This window comes from Amphiura filiformis, chromosome 13, assembly GCF_039555335.1.
Source record: "Amphiura filiformis chromosome 13, Afil_fr2py, whole genome shotgun sequence".
NCBI lineage: Eukaryota > Metazoa > Echinodermata > Ophiuroidea > Amphilepidida > Amphiuridae > Amphiura > Amphiura filiformis.
The window spans coordinates 28,032,116-28,052,064 of NC_092640.1; the positions used below are offsets into that span (position 1 = coordinate 28,032,116).

At 36.5% G+C, this 19,949-nt stretch overlaps 1 protein-coding gene across 1 annotated transcript in view; it reads left to right on the forward strand.

The window, feature by feature from the left end:
• LOC140167549 (uncharacterized) overlaps nt 1-19,949 on the forward strand; it is a 49,783-nt gene that overhangs the window by 4,588 nt on the left and 25,246 nt on the right. The window lies entirely within an intron of this gene.

The following is a 19,949-nucleotide window of genomic DNA, read 5'->3' on the forward strand; positions in this document are numbered from 1 at the left end:
GTTTAACTTTTGGTATTCTTCGGGCATTGTACTTTTAACAAAAACTTGGTCAAGTTGAAGTAGAGAGTATCTAAATAATGCTTCAATACAGAATCGTGCTCGCCACACACCGTCATGACCAGTCAAGTGAGAGAAAATTTCCCACAAAGTTTAAAGGGTTAAGCCCAATTATTACAACGTCTTGTATAAATTGGCAATAATTTGCAATTCATCAATAATTGTTGCGACTTCATGGTTTAAATACACAGTCTTTTGTATCTTTGACCCATATTAGCCTTTCGGTTGAAAAACGCATGGATTTATTAATTGAAATCTTGTAGTATGCTTTATTTAGTGTTTTTACCTGCGTAAAGTTTCTGTAATTTTTTTTTATCTTAATCGCTATCGGCATAACGTGAAAATGTGTAGGCTTTGTTGTCGCTGATATTGCTAGTGATATATGGACTTAACGTTAATATGCGTGGTTTGTGGGTTGAAGGGGACTAGAAAAGTTCAAATTTTGTATACCTTGGTAGTTTTGCTGAAGGGTAAATGTGTGTGTTTTTGTCAACTTTAATTTATTTTTACAGATTTGCATTTCCCTTTTTACCTAAGTTCCTCCTTTTGCTCCTTGTAATAACAGTTACAAACAAAGGTATACAGTTTTTCAGCAATTCGCTAAACTGGAGCAAGTATAAACGCAAATAATAGTTTTGGATAAGGTGAAGTTTGAAGTACAATCTGAACGTCCACAATTTGCAACATTTTGGAAAGAATGACTATGGCCAAATTGTATGCAATAAAAGCGGTCTCTGTCTTTGACTGTGATAGTTTGTAGGCCAAACATGTACTTGTGATATTTACAGATGTAGATACACGATGAATGACAGGGTTAGTTTTCACGGTGTTTGCACCCGCATTGGGGTGTGGGGGAGGGATGTTGGTGGATGGGTGGGTGGGTTGATACAATTTGGTTTTGGTTTGAGTTCATAATTTGCGTAGGGCTATGCCTAAATGCGCTGCACCAGCTCATGTAGGCTACACACAGTGCGTTCTTAACAGTATTCAGTTATCTTCAGTAGACCATGATGCAGTCATGTCTACAGTAGAATTCATCTCGACCTTTGCAGGACTTAACCCCATTAAAAGCTATTAAACCAAGATAACACTCATTGAAACAGCTCAACTGATTAAATCGGATCTTCTCTGGTTGTGCACAAGTGACTGTTTTCATGTGCGATATCGCAATAAAGCTGGTATTCATAGCTTCAGTTGGGTAACCGATTATAAAGGAAACGAAAGGAAACAATGTTATGTGTGGCTTTGTTCACGAAATCAGACAATGGCGTGCTTTTTGTAAACCAGCATTCTTGAAAATGAGCAACATAATGATTTTTGACTTAACACGGTTTGGAAATAATTTCTTCATATTTTTGGTGTTATCTGTCGTTTACATGTCCTTCCTAAAACACAAAAGTACGACCCTCTCCAAACACCTAAATTAGCTAAAAATTTAGGACATGTTACAAAACTATATTGTCTAGAATTTTAGAAGAGTACTTTTAATATTGGCCGGTTATTTTTCACACAGCGACGTTAACTAGGCAATGAACTATTACCTATAACATTAACTAAAACACCAAAGTACGAATATTTCCAAACATCTAAATTAGCTAAAAATTTAGGACATGTTAAAAAACTATATTTTCTAGAACTTTAGAAGAGTACTTTTAATATTGGCCGGTTATTTTTCACACAGCGACGTTAACTAGTCATATCCCCATACTGTTAACGTAGGGCTATTTGTAAAGGTCACGCGTCAATGGGAAAGAGCACTGTGTATTGTGTATAGGAAAACGGACAGTAACTGCAGTATGCAACAATGTTATTGTAACCTTGAAGAATGACTATGGCCAAATTGTATACAATAAAAGCTTGGTTTGAGTTCATAATTTGCGTAGGGCTATTATAGGGCTATGCGCTTATACCAGCTCATGTACGCACAGTGCGTTCTTTGCAGTATTCAGTTATCTTCAGTAGACAGCAATGTGTTTGTAACCTTGAAGAATGACTATGGCCAAATATGCAATAAAAGCTTTCACTGGTGTTTGTGGGTGCGTTGTGGGTGTTGGTGGATGGGAAGCTGGAAGCTGACTAGCTAGGGATATCGGAATGCAGTTTTTTTTTGGGTTGAGTTCATAATTTGCGTAGGGCTATATGCGCGTATACAGTACGTTTTTCGCAGTATTCAGTTATCTTCAGTAGATAGCAATGTTATTATATATAACCTTGAAGAATGACTGGCCAAATTGTATGCAATAAAAGCTGTCACTGTCTTTGGCTGTAACAGTATGCATGCACAATGGTATTTAGATACATGATTGATAATTATGAATATTAATTAAACTTATAATTTATTAATTTACCTCTTCTTCATTATAACATAGTGGCATTATTAATTAAATTATAACGTTGTTGTCTTCAAAATCTGTCGTTCGTTTCTTTAATTTGCTGAATTAATTGATTTATGTATTGCACTGAGTTAATCCAAACATCATTCAATGCCTACGTACAAATGCAAGGTTATAACCTTGCATTTGTACGTAGGCCTGAGCAAAAGTGCATATTAGTTACTGAAAAAATCGTTTCAATGATACATTTTCAGCTCAAAAAATCATTTGTGATTTTGCCTTTTATGTTTAAATTCAATAGAAAAGTACCCCCTATGTACAGTGGCTCACGATCCAAAATCGCACATTCAACCGTCATTGTTGAAGCTTACCATTGAACTTTAAACATTCTGTAACACATACCAATACTACAATAGGGAAAGTCAGGGAGAAAATTCACATTGTATTCTTACAATACATCCATGGGATCCACAGTCCTGCACGTTTTCACATGAATAGGGTGCTTTTCATACCCTTTTCACTAAGCGCCTTTTGCTCTAACAATTATACTATTTCAGTTTTTGTGTAAAAATGTTGTGAAAAGAACCGTGTGTTGCTGAATTAGCATTCTATTTGTGCAAATAGGAGAAAATCAATGCTGACTTCTCACACGTTTACGGGAACTACCAGATTTTGTATTTTGATAAAGTCATACTTGCATGCTGCCGGTCATAAAATCAACCACCTCTTCATAAGCATATTATTATTAATATGCATAATGTACAAGAAAATGTAGGCCTATACCTCGGCGCGCGTTTTTGGGTCTCCATTGCGAACTTTGCTGTTGCGATTGTTACGCTATCAAGGTCTTGTACCAAATTGTAGCTGGGTTCATGATATTTTTTAAACACCTTGGTGATGAAGCAATGTTTTAACACCTCGTTGAAGCAAATGTGTTATTTTTACACCTCGACGAGACGATTTTTTTTACTCTGCGGTGAGACAATTTTTTGAATCGTAAAGTAATTTGTTTTTGGATTTGTGAAAGTAATACTCGGCAAAAAGCCTTACCATAGCACCTATAAATTCCGCGTCCCGTGAAAAACATCATTACATGTATATGTTCAGTTAAAATGATGAGTTATTGCGAGTAGCGGGGACATTTTTCAAAGGAGAAACCACTACCATACTGTTCTCACCCTGTAGCCTATTATAGCCCAGGCCTATATACAGTAGCGTAGCCAGCGGGGGGGGGCAGGGGGGGGGCAGAGTGCCCCTGACAAAAATGAAAGAAAAAAGTGCCCTCTGACAAAAAAATAAAATAAAAAAATCAGGAGGGCAAAGGAAAAGAAAAAAGGCAAGGAACCCTTTTCTACCCAAAATTCAGCCCGAAAATACAAAAATTTCCGCGCTACGCGCGCACATTTATAAAGATAAAGCCCGTTCCATCCTGATAATGGGCGAAAATAGTGTAAAATACCAAATTTTTGCTCGCTACGCGGGCACACCATCCCAATAAAGCCCTTTGTCTCTATGTACTGTATGATGCAACTGTAATTTTTTTCGTCTGTGCCCCCGAAATTGTATTTTGCCCCCCCCGACCAAAAAAGCTGGCTACGCCCCTGCCTATATATTCATGACAATGGGGAGTAGAGAATTTTATGACCAGTTGTATAATGGCATTTTGATATTTTGATTTAGGCCTATATGAAAGTACATTTTATTTAAGGTTACTCTTGAATGGCGTCTATTTCTCTGTTTGAAATCACGTAGAACAATCAAAGTAAATTAAAGTGATGTAAAATGAAACTATTTCACCCTCACTCATATGGTACCGTATGAAAAGGTTGTCACTTTCCATTTACGGACATGCATTGTAGAATTACACAGAGAGCATATTTATTTAACAAATCGATCTTATTTTGTGCCAACGCTTAAATAGCTGCAACTCAACCCACCTATTTAATACCCTAGAATATATTCAACCATACTGGGTAAAACTGCTTCAATACAGCAAATACCCTCCAGCATGCATGACACCAACTGTCAACATTTGACAACCATTTGCCCAGACTAAAAGTCACTTTCTGGAAAGCTGGACTGAATGATCATCTGATGTAACTGATTGCCTATCATGACACCTGTTACCAACTGTCAACATTTGACAAACAATTGCCCCAGACTAAGGTCACTTTCTGGAAAGCTGGACTGAACACGATCATCTGATGTAACTGATTGCCTATCATGTATACCAACTGTCAACATTTGACAACCAATTGCATCAGGTGAAGGTCACTTTCTGCATGGAAAACTGGTCTGAACAAGGTCACAGATGTAATAATAAAGCTGTTAAGAAAAATTGCTTAAAACATTAAGGGAGATGCAGCGTAATGTGGACCTGTGGAAACTTCTGCACAATTGTATAGTGTGCAAACCGTTACCCCTTTCAGTATCTGTTAAATGCCATCAGAAAGAAGGACTGGTATAATTTGGTTGACCCACATGTTTAATTACACGTATGAACATTCATGTCATGTGTTGTTTGAAGTCGTTGGAGAATGCATGCGTTACAGCAAGGTTTTAGGCCTACTTCAAATGCAAAATTGTGAAATGTTTTCGCAAAAGATTAAATATATTTGTCTTTATCTGGATACATATATACAGGCTGTATCAAAGTGATTGGTACCCGTCAGTTGTCATTTGTCAGTGATTATGGAAAAGACTGACACATCAAAAGCCAATAATAGGATTCACCTAATTTATAGATAAATATTGTGAATGGATGTAAACTCAAAATTGTTGCAATTTCAATATAATCCAATGCTGAATTTGGAGGCAGCAGGCTTGTCACTAAGCATCAAAACTGATAGGTGTCAATCATTTTGACACAGCTTGTATTTTGTAAATATTTTTTGTGTGCATAAAATGCATAAAATATAATTAAAACCTATTCTTTACGATGTATACATGTTTATGCGTCAAGATATCGTATCCAACATGTAAACCTAACACTGTTTTTAATCAGGAAGTTCAAGATTCTAAGTCATTTATGGAAAACTCGTAAACAAGGAGGTCGTTAACCAACTTTCATTATTTTCATTTATACCGATGAATAGACGCTACTTAATGTCATCCCATTGTTACAGGCATAAAACTGTGACTATAGGATATTTATCAGTGCCAATTTATACGAGGTCACTAATGGGGCACACATAATAAAATAAAAGAAGCATAAAAGACACCATTTATCATAAACTTGAATGTGTGCATTCCGCCGCATATACCGTGACGTGAGAAGAAAATTACAGTTAAGAATAGGGCCTACATTTCTATGCGAAAATATTTATTGAACATTTTAGTGGTAATGGCAAATTATAATTTTTTAAACCCAAACACCCCAAAAAGATCATTTGTTTAAACTACAGTCAATACAGGGTTTGCACAGTCTATAAAACCATTCTTGAAGAACAGCTCATCGATTCGCATGTAGGGCCTAAACATGGTAGGCCTACTTAAAGATGTGAGCCAGAGAGGGTCACGGAGATGGCGAACTATAGTGACATAAATTGAAATGACACATTTTGGAAAATTTCATCAATTTTCCCATATTACATGTAGTCTTATAACATCATGCATTGACTTATTTATCTAGTAGTCTTAACATAAACTGACTATAAGGCCAAATAAAAAATATGCATGTTTCACGTCCCCTTCCGCTTCCTTTTTTGAGGTTTCTTCAATTTTATTTTTTGAAATTCAGTAACTTTTCAAAAAATATGTCTATGTAGGAAGTAAAGATGCTTTCTATATAGCCTTAAGGTTTTGTGATAGTTAAAGGGGGCCTATCTCTCAGATCAACAAATAAAAAGAGGCCTTATCCTTTTTCCAGGCATTATTGTATACGCTAAAACAGCTCTAATTATCGGTATTTACAACAATTTTGCGATAAAAAAAAAAAAGGCCCTCTTCCTCCTTTTTTTTCAAAAACACGGACGTGAAACATGTTTTTTTTATTTTACATGGCCCAATGTCGAATAAAATGTTGACACTATAAATAGCACGTCACCTTTTCCCAATTCAATGTTGAACTTGAACAAAACTGTCATCACGGTTCCACAACCCCCACACCCACCGTCCTCCATTCTCCACATTTACTATATTAATATGGGGATAAAAGTATGGGTCTTTTCGTCTTTAATGTTATACCGTAAAGATAAGCCTAAAGGCGCACTTGGGCTTCTTTGCTTTGGGGTAAATTTCATGTGCAAATATAAAGCTCCTTCTGAAATCCCAACAGGAATTAAGGTTTCATGCCCTTATATGCTGTGGAAATTTTACGGGAGGGTACTTTTAGGTTGCGCCTAAAATTCCACTTAATGTCAAGTGACCCCATGGCGCCATTAGGCGAATCTTTACGGTATAAATTTGAACATCTTAAAATTGCACAAATGTAAACGTGTGTTATCATCATGATCAGGGTTAATGCTACATTCTTTTTCAGCATTTTATTTCAACATTGTATTTCCCACAGAACCTTTTAGTCCGTGGCTTATTGAGAGATTTCAGTCAACTATTTTTCCCGGGCTATTTTTACCTCAAGAATGAAATGAATTTGAAACTAATCTTTCGTATTGATATTGCGAATAATGTGTAAGAATAATAGATAGCTCTTTAGATATTTTTAAAGCATTACTTTTAAAGCTGCAATTATTTTCGGTCGCCGGCGATTGATAAATTATTACAAACCAATAAGGTACATGATACCTAGTAGGTAAAAAGGTACAACCATATTCATTGGTTTCATATAGTCGCTGTTCAAATATTGAAGTATAAACTCACCTAAACAATGTTAAAGAATAGACACAAACAAATACCAGTTCCGAGTTCACTAAGCGTTTCCTTCTTTTGTTATCCTTTGTTATATTTGTTGACAACATCAAGGGTAAATATCGGTCATCGCTTGATACTTAACGTGTATTCTTTCGACAAAAATGTGAATTTTTTTAGCTTTTGTTTGAATAATAATAAGAAAACTCGGTCACAATACAAGGTGCGTAGGACACGTAATTGTTAATTGTTTGTGTGCCTTTCAAGTTTTGTTGTTTTTGTTGTGCAATGTGTTGCTATAGAAACCTTTGTTATATGGACAATTGAAGGATTAGATAGGATTTATGAAGCATTATCATAAAATAGCAGTAATGAATGTAAGGTATTAACAACAGTCATTTTAAGAGCGGCACACTTATATTAAAGTACTGTCAGACCTATAAATAAGATACATTTTACGTGAACAAACGAACTCTGTATATAAACAGGTGCATATGGCATATACATACGTCCACATTTGTATATAAAAGACAATTATATGATAATGATGACAACAACTTCTCGAGTCTTTCAAAAAAGTATAAAACGGACGCAAACACCATTTGCCGCACATTCCCATCACCGTCCACATCCTACCTGCAGAAACAGTAAAGAGTACACCCCGTTTATCCAACACATATGTACTAACTAAGTAAGTAGTAAATTCGTCATTATAAGATATTCCGGAAATGGGAAACTTACCTTAACTGTGCAATTGTCGTAATTTCCTTAGGGATTGCTAATGCGTCAAGTAAGAAAGCATTTCAAAGACGACGTACAAAAATACATTTTTGAAAGGATTGAGCCAAGGAATCTAAATATAAACATTATTTGGTATAGCAACAGTTTTGGAGAAAAGCCCGCATCCCTTACCCACACACCCCCACATGTACACCCCAATTAGTTAATCTGTTGGGACAGAGTGTGCACACTACATGTTTAAATTTGTTATATAATTATTGGATGTCATTTTTCATTCCTGTAATATTCTTTTTTGAATTATTGACCAAGCAAAACAAGTCACGAAAAGTTGTTGTAAGCGACTAAAGTTAGCAACTATTTTCACAGCATCTTGCGAATGGTAGTGAGCTTTGGCAAAATTTGCATTGATCATTTCATAACGATCGATATCGAGTGTGTAGAATTATTCAAATATCACAGATATACTTTTGTTGGCTCTGTTAGTTCTTGAGTTATATTGTAAAGAGGGTTGAAACAACACTTTTGTAAAACGTACATAACTTATTAACAACAATAAATCAAGCACGCTTTCAAGGTATATGATTTGTAGAATGAACTTTTGCAAAACATCAAAGTGTTATTTTTCAATAATATATTGATTTTGATAATGAAAATCGATATAGAATATATAATATTTCCTATCATCAGTTTGGATGTTTATTTAGGCTTTTGGGTATTCCGTATAGCCTACTTCATACAACAAAAATGACATTGCAATAAGAATTGTTTTTGAGAAGGAAGTGACCTGAGCAACTGGACCAAATTACGTATTGTGTTTCGAAGCTATAGCTACACCTAATAGTGCATGTTTACAACCAAGTTGAATGAACAATAATATACTTTAAGCCTCAAATAAATCAATTGTCCAAAATTTTTATATTGCTTTTCATTTCCTTATTTTTGTTTTGACAATGCGGATTAAAATCTGCGTAAACAATATTTCATTTCTTTTGTTGAGCCTAAAATTTAAACTGGGACTGGTTCTTAAGCAGTATTATACTGAGATTGGTATGCGTACAAGTAGCCTTATTCCAACCACTGAGCAGTCTGAAGGGATAAGAAATTTGCTGTCTCTTGTGTCTCTCTACTTAGACTACTACTTGTACAACCATCTCGGTGCTCAGTCACAGCTTGATATAAACCATCACAATCTCCTTTCCAATTCAAATCTTCTGGAATTATGGAGCTTAAACATGTCTGTTAGTGCTGCCAAAAAACAAAGTTGCTCTACCAATGTTTGGAATTTCAATTCCTCAAATATTAGCCATCTGCTGCTGATTTTGTTACTCAGCGGCCAAGTTGAGACAAACCCAGGCCCATCTACTGTTGAGTTCCCTTGTGGCATATGCCAAGCTGATGTTGATGACAATGCCAAAGCCATGTTATGTGACAACTGCCAATTCTGGTGTCACATTAAATGTGTTGGTCTGTCTGACCACTGTTATCGTGATTTTATGAACCAATCTAGCAGCTTTGCTTGGATTTGCTACAAATGTGGTTCCCCAAACTTTGATAGTTCCTTATTTGGTACGAGGTCGATTGAAGTGTCAAATCCCTTTTCCTCATTAAACGAATCAAGTTTTGATGAGTGTGAGGTTTTGTTGAGTGCTACTCATCCACGCACTTCCACTCCCACGGATACATGTACCTCGAACCTGAGGTCACCCAGATTTACTCCACCAAAAAACCATAAAAACAAAGTCAAAGTTATGATAGTCAATTGTGACGGTCTAAAGGGCATGAAGAAACAAGCTGCATTTAGAGCAGCAGTTGAACACCACAATCCTGATGTAATGCTTGGGTGCGAATCCAAGATCAGCCCTGACCATGCAACCTATTCCATCTTCCCAGAAAATTATTCGATCTATAGAAAGGATAGAAATGTAAATGGAGGAGGTGTCTTCCTAGCCACAAAAGATAACCTGATATCAACTGACTTGCCGGAAATGGACGCAAACTGCGAAATTGTGTGGGCTAGTCTTCAATTTTCAAACTCCAAACCACTCTTCCTAGCCAGTTATTATGGCCCCCAAGTTAATAATAAAAGTAAGGCGCTGGATGAACTGACAAACTCTCTTAGCACAATGCTTTCCAAACACAAGTCAAGATTCCCAAATGTCATCATTGGAGGGGATTTTAATTACCCAGACATTGACTGGGACACATGGTCATCAACAAACCCCAAAACAGCTGGTGTTCATAGAAGTTTTCTAAATTTCTTATTAGAAAACTCGCTTGCCCAGTTGGTGACGAAAGTTACCCGTCCTGTGTCAAATAGCATCCTTGACCTGATTGTTACCACAAACCCACAAATTATCAGTGATGTTGAAGTTAGTCCTGGTATCTCTGACCATAGCATCGTAACCTTCAACATAAATCTCAAACCCAAACAGCAATCCAAACCACCCAGGAAAATCTACAATTTCCTCAGGGCTGATGTTGAAAACTTGAAACAAAATGTTAAAGAACACACACAGGAGTTCCTAGCCTCTGCCCCCCAAAATAACAGTGTGGACACAAACTGGGAAAAAATCAGAGACAATCTAACTGAAGCAATGAATGCTTATGTTCCCTCAAAAATGAGCAGTGGGAAAAGACATCTTCCCTGGGTAACACCTGACATAAAACGCCAAATGAGAAAGAGGGATAAGCTACACTGTCGTGCCAGGAAGCAACAAAACAGCACTTCCTGGAAGCTTTTCCGCCAGTACAGAAACAAAGTTGCATCAACAGTCCATAGTGCCCATGAGGATTATGTTAACAATGTAGTTGGTAACAGCCTGTCTGAGAGTCCCAAAAAATTCTGGTCGTACGTCAAAATGATGCGTACAGAAAACCTTGGCATTCCAACCCTGAGGACAACAACCAAACTCTGCACCACTGACCAAGATAAGGCAACTGCACTCAACTCACATTTTCAATCTGTGTTCACCCAAGAGACTGATACATGTAGTATACCGCAAAAAGGTATTTCACCATATTCATCTATTTCGGAGCTCATAATTGGAGTTGAAGGCGTTGAAAAGCAGTTATCATCTTTAAACCCAACTAAAGCATGTGGCCCAGATGAGATACCACCCAGACTCCTCAAGACAGTTGCACCTGAACTTGCACCGGCACTTTGCTTTCTCTTCCAACAATCATATGACACTGGCGTAGTTCCATCTCAATGGAAACAAGCACTTGTTACAGGTATATTCAAAAAAGGTCAAAAATCAGATCCTGCGAATTATCGCCCAATTTCACTTACAAGTTTGTGTTGTAAAGTTATGGAGCATGTGGTTTTAAGTCACCTAGCCAGACATCTGAACAGCAACAGTATCCTACTGGACTCGCAGCATGGGTTCCGCGAAAAACTGTCTACCGTGACACAGTTGATCACATCCTGTCACGACTGGGCACGCACCCTTCAACAACGTGGGCAAGTTGATGTTATCCTCCTAGATTTCAGCAAGGCATTTGACAAAGTACCCCATCTGCGCCTGTCTGCCAAGCTGGAATTCTACGGCATCAGAGGTTCAACACTGACATGGATCAACTCCTTCCTTAACAACAGACGCCAGGCAGTTTCGGTAAATGGGACCCACTCACCCTGGGGGAAAGTAACATCAGGAGTACCCCAGGGCTCTGTGCTTGGACCAGCCTTGTTTTTACTCTACATTAATGACATCCAGGAGGAAATCAGTTCTAGTATGCGCTTATTTGCTGATGACAGCATCGTATACAGAGATATTGTGAGTCCTGACGATCATCAAGTACTCCAGAAAGACCTCAATGAGCTTGCAAATTGGTCCTCAAAATGGCTTATGCACTTCAATGTGGGTAAATGTGCCATCCTCCCAATAACTAACAAACGCAAAACCAGCCTCTTTGATTATACCATCCTGGGTCAGCCTCTTGCTAGAGTCGATCAACATGAGTACCTTGGAGTTACAATATCCAGTAAACTTCGATGGGATGCACACTGCAACAAAATCACGCAGAAGGCTAACCGCACCCTCGGTCTGATACGTCGCACCCTATCACCATGTTCTCAAGAGGTCAAGGCCAGAGCATACCAAGCCCTAGTCCGCCCTCAAATTGAATACGCATCGGAAGCTTGGAATCCGCATACCATCACCACTGTGGACCGCCTTGAACGTGTTCAACGGGCAGCGGCACGATTCGTTTTCCGGGACTACCGCAGAACAACATCCGTATCGGCACTAATCAACACCCTGGGCTGGGACTCACTGCACAACAGGCGTTTAGCTGCTCAACTGTCCATGTTTTACAAGATACACTATGGCCTAGTAAACATCCAGTTCCCCACCATCATCCAACCAGCTACATACTTCAGCAGACATGACCACCAACTTAAGTTCAAGCTACCAGAAGCAACAATAGACAGCTATAAGTTCTCCTTCTATCCACGCACCGTGAGACTCTGGAACCATCTACCAACTCCTGCAGTATTGGCTCCTTCACTACCAGCATTCCAGGAAGTCAGCCTGCCGGCCATCCAGCAGATGAGGCTTCCTGTTGGTGCCAAGCTGCTGTAGTTCACCAATCCTTGTATATAGTGCACCCTCAGTTCATCACCAGTCTTGGTTTCGTCATTTTGTTACAGTCTTCACCTTATCTTCACCCTTGTTTCTGCACCCTTGCCTGTGACTTCACTTCTGCACCAAGTCCCAGTATAGCTGTTGCTGCATAGGGATAGCACCTTTGAAGATTGAAGATTGCAGACTCTGAGTATTAGACGTATACATAATATTTGAGGTAACATATCTACGTTATTTAATCTAGTCCCATTCTATTTCCAGTAATGTTTAAGTTCTAACGAATGTTTGATGACGGAAAATCGATAATATGTTACGTATAATATCTGGTAGAAATATATTATCGATTTTACGTCATCAAACATTCGTTAGAACTTAAATATTACTGGAAATAGAATGGCAATATATTAAATAACGTAGATATGTTACATCAAATATTTTACGTCTAATAAAAAGTCGGCATACTGCTTTACTGACCTGTGAGATTATAGGCCTGGTAACAAAAAAGAAAGTAAATTTTAATTTGTACAATATCATTCTTTTTTATCAATTTTTAAAAAGTAGATAAAGATATCAAGGAACTGGTTTTTTTTTGGTTTTTTTTTGTTTGTTTTTAATTTTGACCAACTTTGAGAAATATGCACCAAAAATGTCACAAAGTGCTCAATTTTAAAAAAAATCATAAAAAGCCTGAATTTCACCAAAATTTCAAATATTGTGGTGAAAAAACAATTTTGGGGGATTTTCTCCAAAAGTGAACATTTTAGCCCAAATTTGTGTGCACACAAAGGTTTAACACTAGGCCTACACACCCCCATATGGCACCAAGCACGTTATTGTTGGGGGGGGGGGGTGTATAGATGTAGGCTACAGGTTGTATCAACAGTGTTAGTATTCTGTTAATAAAGCAAGCAGGAAAGCAAGACAACAAAATACAACATAATATGTATACATAATTAGTCAATTGTGATAATTTCAAGACCATTGGATTTGGAAGAATCATGCGTTTCAAATTTGATGGGTATAGCCAGCCGCCTGTACAACAATTAAGTTATTGGTTACATGCATGGTTCATGGTATAATAATTCACAATGATATGCTGTTTTAATGCCCGAATGAGAAATAACAATAACATGACATTAAAACGATCTGCTTGATTACCAATTTCCTGTCTAATTAATCGTTCTTTCTTTTGTTATATTTGCTGGTCTTAAGTACACCTGCCTCAACGCAGCTTCTGAAAAGAACAGATTTGTTCCTTTTGTGATTTTTATTGCTAATTAAGGCCGAGTAAAAAAACAAACATGTTTCTCGTCCGCGCCCTCCTCATTTTTTGAAGATTTTTCAAATTTCTTTTTATTTTGTAAACTTTCAGTTATAACTTGTAGAAAAAGATGTTTCAGAAGTTGAAACTTATTTTACGGTTTTGTAAATGCATAATACATCATTTAAGAAGAGTTTTGTGATCACTAGAGGGGTCTACCTCTCAAAACAATAAAATAAAAAGGGCCTCCTCCTTTTTCTCAGATATCAATCTGTATGTCGAATACTCGAAACATGGTGCCAAATACAGGTATTTAGCGTCGTTTTCCAATAAAAAATAAAAAATAAAAAGCCCCTCATTCTCCTAATTTTTAAAAACCCGGACGAGAAACATGTTTTTATTTTTACTTGGCCTAAACTATCCAGAAAGATCAAGCCAATTAGCCAGAAACGAGTTTACGTTTTTAAAGGCTCAACATTTTCAAGCAAAGGCAATGGGTATTGTTTTGCAGGTGACATTTAAATAGGCGGTAAACTTTTAAGTCAGGAGGAAACAGCCCGATGCAAGCCTATGAGGTAGCTGGAATTGGAACTTAAGCTCGTGTTGATCACTCATTTAAAGGACAGTTCGTGATTATATACATCCTCTTTTTATTGTATGGTTCAATTAGATATCTACGACAAAAGCTTATTTCAAATTTGACAATTTCTTTGGAAATATACCGATTTGGAACCACGCCTGATTTCAATATGTTAATGAGAAAAAGATGACCTTTCACCTGATACCAAAATCTGCATTTTGATAGGCTAAAGTTGAGGTTGATGGCTAATCAGGTTACCCACCTTTAATTGTTTGGTACAAATAATTCAAAATAAATTAAGTTGAACTTTTTTTTTAAATTTTGTGTCAATTTCGGGGTTACCACCAGGTTGCTGATATCAATCAATAAAAATGTGACATATAATACGCATAACTATTTATATGAAAGAAATCACACATCGATAAAGCATGAAATAATACTTTCCATTTATACCAAAAACGGCTTGCAATTTATATCTGACTTAAGGTGGATGTACAGTGTAATGGCTGGAAACATATTTTCGATTAAACTAAGATATCGCAGTGTATGTGCTTCATTATATTAACAATAATCATACATTGATTTCACAAGAAATGTGCCAAGGAAAGCAATAATCGCATTTATGTTTCCATAGGTCTTGCTGTTCTTGTGTTAAGGCCAATAACATATACCTAAGTATCAAAAAAAAATTGCATGTTTTCCCCTCCCTAGAAAAACCACGCACATGGAGCTGACATGCCACCCCTTATATCAAGCTTTGTGATCTCCTATAAAACCTATATACCATTCCTCTTGTGTGTCAGCTGTATTTGTCTCAATATTTGAGTGCAAACTCCGTTGCATCATGCTCCCCGACCCGCCTTAAGTAGCACTTTGTATTCAATAAGACAAAAATATCGCCAGTAAATACGTGAGCAGAAGAAATAATTTTTCGTAATGGATCTACATAGCGTAAATGATCGATTTTACGTGTTCACGTTTTTGCAATGCTACGATGCTTAAATCCATTTGTCAGTCGACGGTTATTATCGCATTATCCTATTTTTATTTTAACTGATTCCCAAAACAATATACAATCTCTGCTCGAAAACAACCCTGCAAAATTACCATACATGTAGTTTTACTGTTTAGGAATTAGCATTAATAAAGGTACAAACATCTTACACAGAGCATCACTTAGACACCGTCCTCATCTATGTTTCAGTTTCAGTAATATATTTACAGACAAAATCAAAATATACACATAGGCAATACATTGAAAAGAAATATTTGATCTGTATAGTGGCCCAGCCAGGTTTATGTACCAGGGGGTAAAATTGGACGAAAGTTGACAAAAGAAGCCACAAAAATTGAAATCATCAAGCTTCATCACGACGGCCAGCATCCAACAGGGGGCATGAAGAGAGGGGGAAATATGTCGCACATAGGGGGGCCCTGCCGACACTTGGCTACACCTCTGCATGATATCCTTACCTTTGTACTTTTAGCACGCGCCAGCATTTTAAAACGAACACGTCTCCAGATGTACCGGTATTCTCTTTGGAACAAACAAATAAAATAAAATTGGGAAAAATTATCTAGCGAGCCCTGTGGGGTACCATTAAATGTGAACTATAGGCAACCCACGCGCATGGTGTTATTTTGCGAGCTCAATTAATTTTAATTATTTGTTTATTGTTTATCTATAACTCATTCCGCATCTTTACTGTGAACATTTTTCTGACACAAATGGTACACATAAAGTTAGGATGAACATGATAAAATAATGGTTATCGTTTGGCTTAGATTTTGTGAGTTAATAGTTGAAGCTAGTTGACTGTATGTTGACTTCAGCGTTATGAGTTGCGAGTGTAGTTAATGCGTGTTTCGAGTTATGTCTTGCGAGTTGTTTTAAGTTGCAAGTCCAGTTTTGCGTGTTTAATTTTTTTCTCAATTTGTCATTTGTTGTCTTTGCATTGCATGTATTATCTGATTATTTAGTCACCAGCATGCATTTCGCATCTCGTAACTCGCAAGACACCACGCCCTTACATGTATGTATATAACATATGAAAGTAGCCGATGAAAATGACAAAACCGAGAGGCCAATCGTTCAGCTCATAAGCAGGTCACAGGATAATAGTCTGCAAGACCATTTGAAAAGAATAGAACAAGAAAAGAAAATCTCATTTATATAGTGGAAAAAGATTACACGCAATATTCAGCAATGTTTGAGGAGTTCAACAAGGCACCGTAGCAAAACAATAACAAATTACAAAAATGTAGCTATTCAGTTGTTTGTTTTCTATCACAAAAGAACACCAATTTTGTGTGGTTTGAGGAATTTTGTAAACAATTTTGTGAGATTAGGCACTATTGAATTTATCAATGTACTCAAAAAACAAAAATATGCTGACTACCCATAAATGTCATCAAAAGTCATTGTTGGTGTGTGACACATTTTACTGCCTTTATTAATATTAAGTGCAAAATTACAATTCAAAGTCACATATCTTGAACATTTTTCAGTCATAATGCATTTATTGCCGGATTTCAAAGTTGGTTGGTGACAAGTTTACAGATTGACATTATTGCACGCAAAGTTTTGGAACAAATAGAACTTTTAAAATGTTTTGTGTCTTTCTTTCAGCCAAGCAAATTTACTCCCCATTCCAGAAAAATACAGAACTAATTTTTTTGGATTACAAAAATATCGTCTTGTTTTGCCAAATGAAACATAGCTATTACTTACATTTTGTACTTGTGTCAAACTTTAATGTATTTCAACCTTATACCATATAAAGTTTAATCTCTTTCGCAACAAATCTTGATACAGATTCTGTATAAATTCAGTATAAATGTATGCATGCTGCAAGGGTGATGGGCTGGAGCCTGTAGAAAAAATCCCAGACCATACTTGTCATGCTTGGTTCTCTACATGTATGTTGATTGATGGTAAATATTGTTGGGGAGGGCTAAATGGCAGAAATGAAAGCTGTGGTTGGCAGGAATATTAACTTTCAAGTGTCATTTGGCATTTTTATACAAAAAATACATCATTTTCTTTATTTTATATCATGTTTAAAAAATAAGAAGTTTTTGATGTTTTTTATTTTTTAGTCGGTCGTGTCTGGGCAAACAAACACTTTTTTTTTGGCCTAAAAAAAAAAAAAAAAGCATAGCATTTACCTTTTTTATCAAATGTGTCTGAGACAGAGACGTCCTTTTTTCCTTATTGCCACTATTTTAATATCACAAGGAAGCATAGGCCTACTATAACAACTAGCGCCATCTATTTTTAAATAATAGCTTTTTCACATCAAAAGAGGGTGTAGTATTCACATCGTTTTCCAAGCTGGGGGGGCAAATCGATTTAATTTGACGTCGTCATGGTCTAGCAAGTAAACACAAAACAAATTAATGACAAATAATTCCAAAGGTTTATGATTTATGTTTTGACGCAGCCTGTCATAAACTTGGAATTGTCAGAATTCTAGAACTGCCACGGTCCACTGTCGCAATTTTGACAGTTCCATTGAAGTAAGTTGCTGACAGGTTGCATCCAAAACTTGGAACTGTCGTAATTCTGGAATCGCGAAACAGGGCACTGTCAAAACAGGAAAGAAATGACCTCCGTGCGGTTTGTGTAGAAGGATGCTGATTGGTCCCTAAGGATATGTTCTTCAAATTATTAAACAACAAAATTACGCAAATACAATGTTATTCCCGCTGTTTCTTCCTACCGATTCCTACACTTTTACAGATGTTTCGGAATGTTCAAAATTTGTCAATAATTGGAAACGATTTCAAATTAGACCTATACTTCAAAATAAGTCACTAAAAAGAATGGCCTCACTACTAGGCCCTAATACATTCTTTCTTTCTTTCTTTCTTTCTTTCTTTCTTTCTTTCTTTCTTTTTCTTTCTTTCTTTCTTTCTTTCTTTCTTTCTTTCTTTCTTTCTTTCTTTCTTTCTTTCTTTCTTTCTTTCTTTCTTTCTTTCTTTCTTTCTTTCTTTCTTTCTTTCTTTCTTTCTTTCTTTCTTTCTTTCTTTCTTTCTTTCTTTCTTTCTTTCTTTCTTTCTTTCTTTCTTTCTTGCAAAACATGTGTGACCAATTATGTTCAAGTGGTCCGTTTATCCTTATGGGATATTCTAAATCTGTGAAATATGAACAAGCGTTGGGTTACTCATTGGTGCTATCTTCAGTAGATAGCATTATTGATGAGATTGAAGTCATGCATAATGTATAATAATAATTTTTATGAATGGATGTACAATAAATAATGGGTTCTTTCTTTCTTTATTAGTAATTATTAATTACTTTTTCTTTATAAACGGTAATTATTCTTTCTTTCATTCACGTATTTATTTTTGACGCTTCACATTCCTTTCTGTTAAAAATCCTTTTACGGTTTTCACAAGTTGTTTTTGCAGCATGTGTTTTACATAACTAGCGCCATCATTTCAAATACATGCATTTTGTTTTTCACATCTCAAGGATGGCGTTGTATACATAATTCCGCTGCACCAGGCACTGCACAAAGCCACAAAAAATGTTTTGATTATCTTACTACCATGATTGTACATAGACCCCTTCCAAGGGATACCACTTCATTAGTTTTAAAACAGTTTAGAAATGTGGAGAAATTGTTTTAAAGACTCTTTAGGATGTCAAAAATTTTGGAAAAAATATTTCTGGAATTACACAAATCAGGGTCGGTATTCTTTTGCACAGTAAAACCAGAAAAAACCCATCTTTTTCCAGATTAGGGTCGGTCAGATCGTGGAAGCAAGAGAAGTCTCTTACTTACATGGTCAGATGAGGACAATCCCCACTTTTTTCAGATTGGGGTCGGTCGAATGAGGACAATCTTTTTTTGTGTGTGTTTTTTTTGTGTCTAAGACAACGTGATAACTTGTTTTAGTTAGGCAAGAATAATATCTTTTTAGGTGTAGCCTATTTTTCTATGACTACTGTTGAAATTAAGGCAAGTGTAGTAATAGGCATAGGGACGCCGTCACGGATTATTATAACATTTATGTCACACAAAATATCATTGTTCTTATACTTTACTTGGGTTTTAAATCTAGTGTGTCCAAATTCAACGTCAATAGGGGAATAAAGACGTATCATGATTCAGCATTTCTGTCAACTCAACATTCGTGACTCAAAAGGTATTCCGGGTTAAGTGCATGGAGTTATTCATCGTTTTATTGGGATTTATGACTATTTGCCTTTCCCAAATAAAGGCATTGTCTCGTACCATTGACGAATCTGTACGACGAAGTCTGAGTTCATGGAAAGCGAGTTGGAGTACTTTCTATAATCCGAACACAGAAGACCTGGAGTTTTTCTTAGGCACAGACCATTCACTATTAGCTACTATTCTGAGATCGCACTAGAAAGACGCACAGTGAGTGACTGAAACGCGTCAGAACTGAGGACTACCACTAAAAGTAATTAGCTTGTTGTGCCGCGTAACATTGTTGTGCATTTCTAATTTATTTTCATTTAATTATCTACGGAAGCATATTAGTGCCAAAAAGTAAAAAAAAAAAATTAATAATATAGTCGTGAGACGTAAGTTAAAACTTTCTTTATACTATAA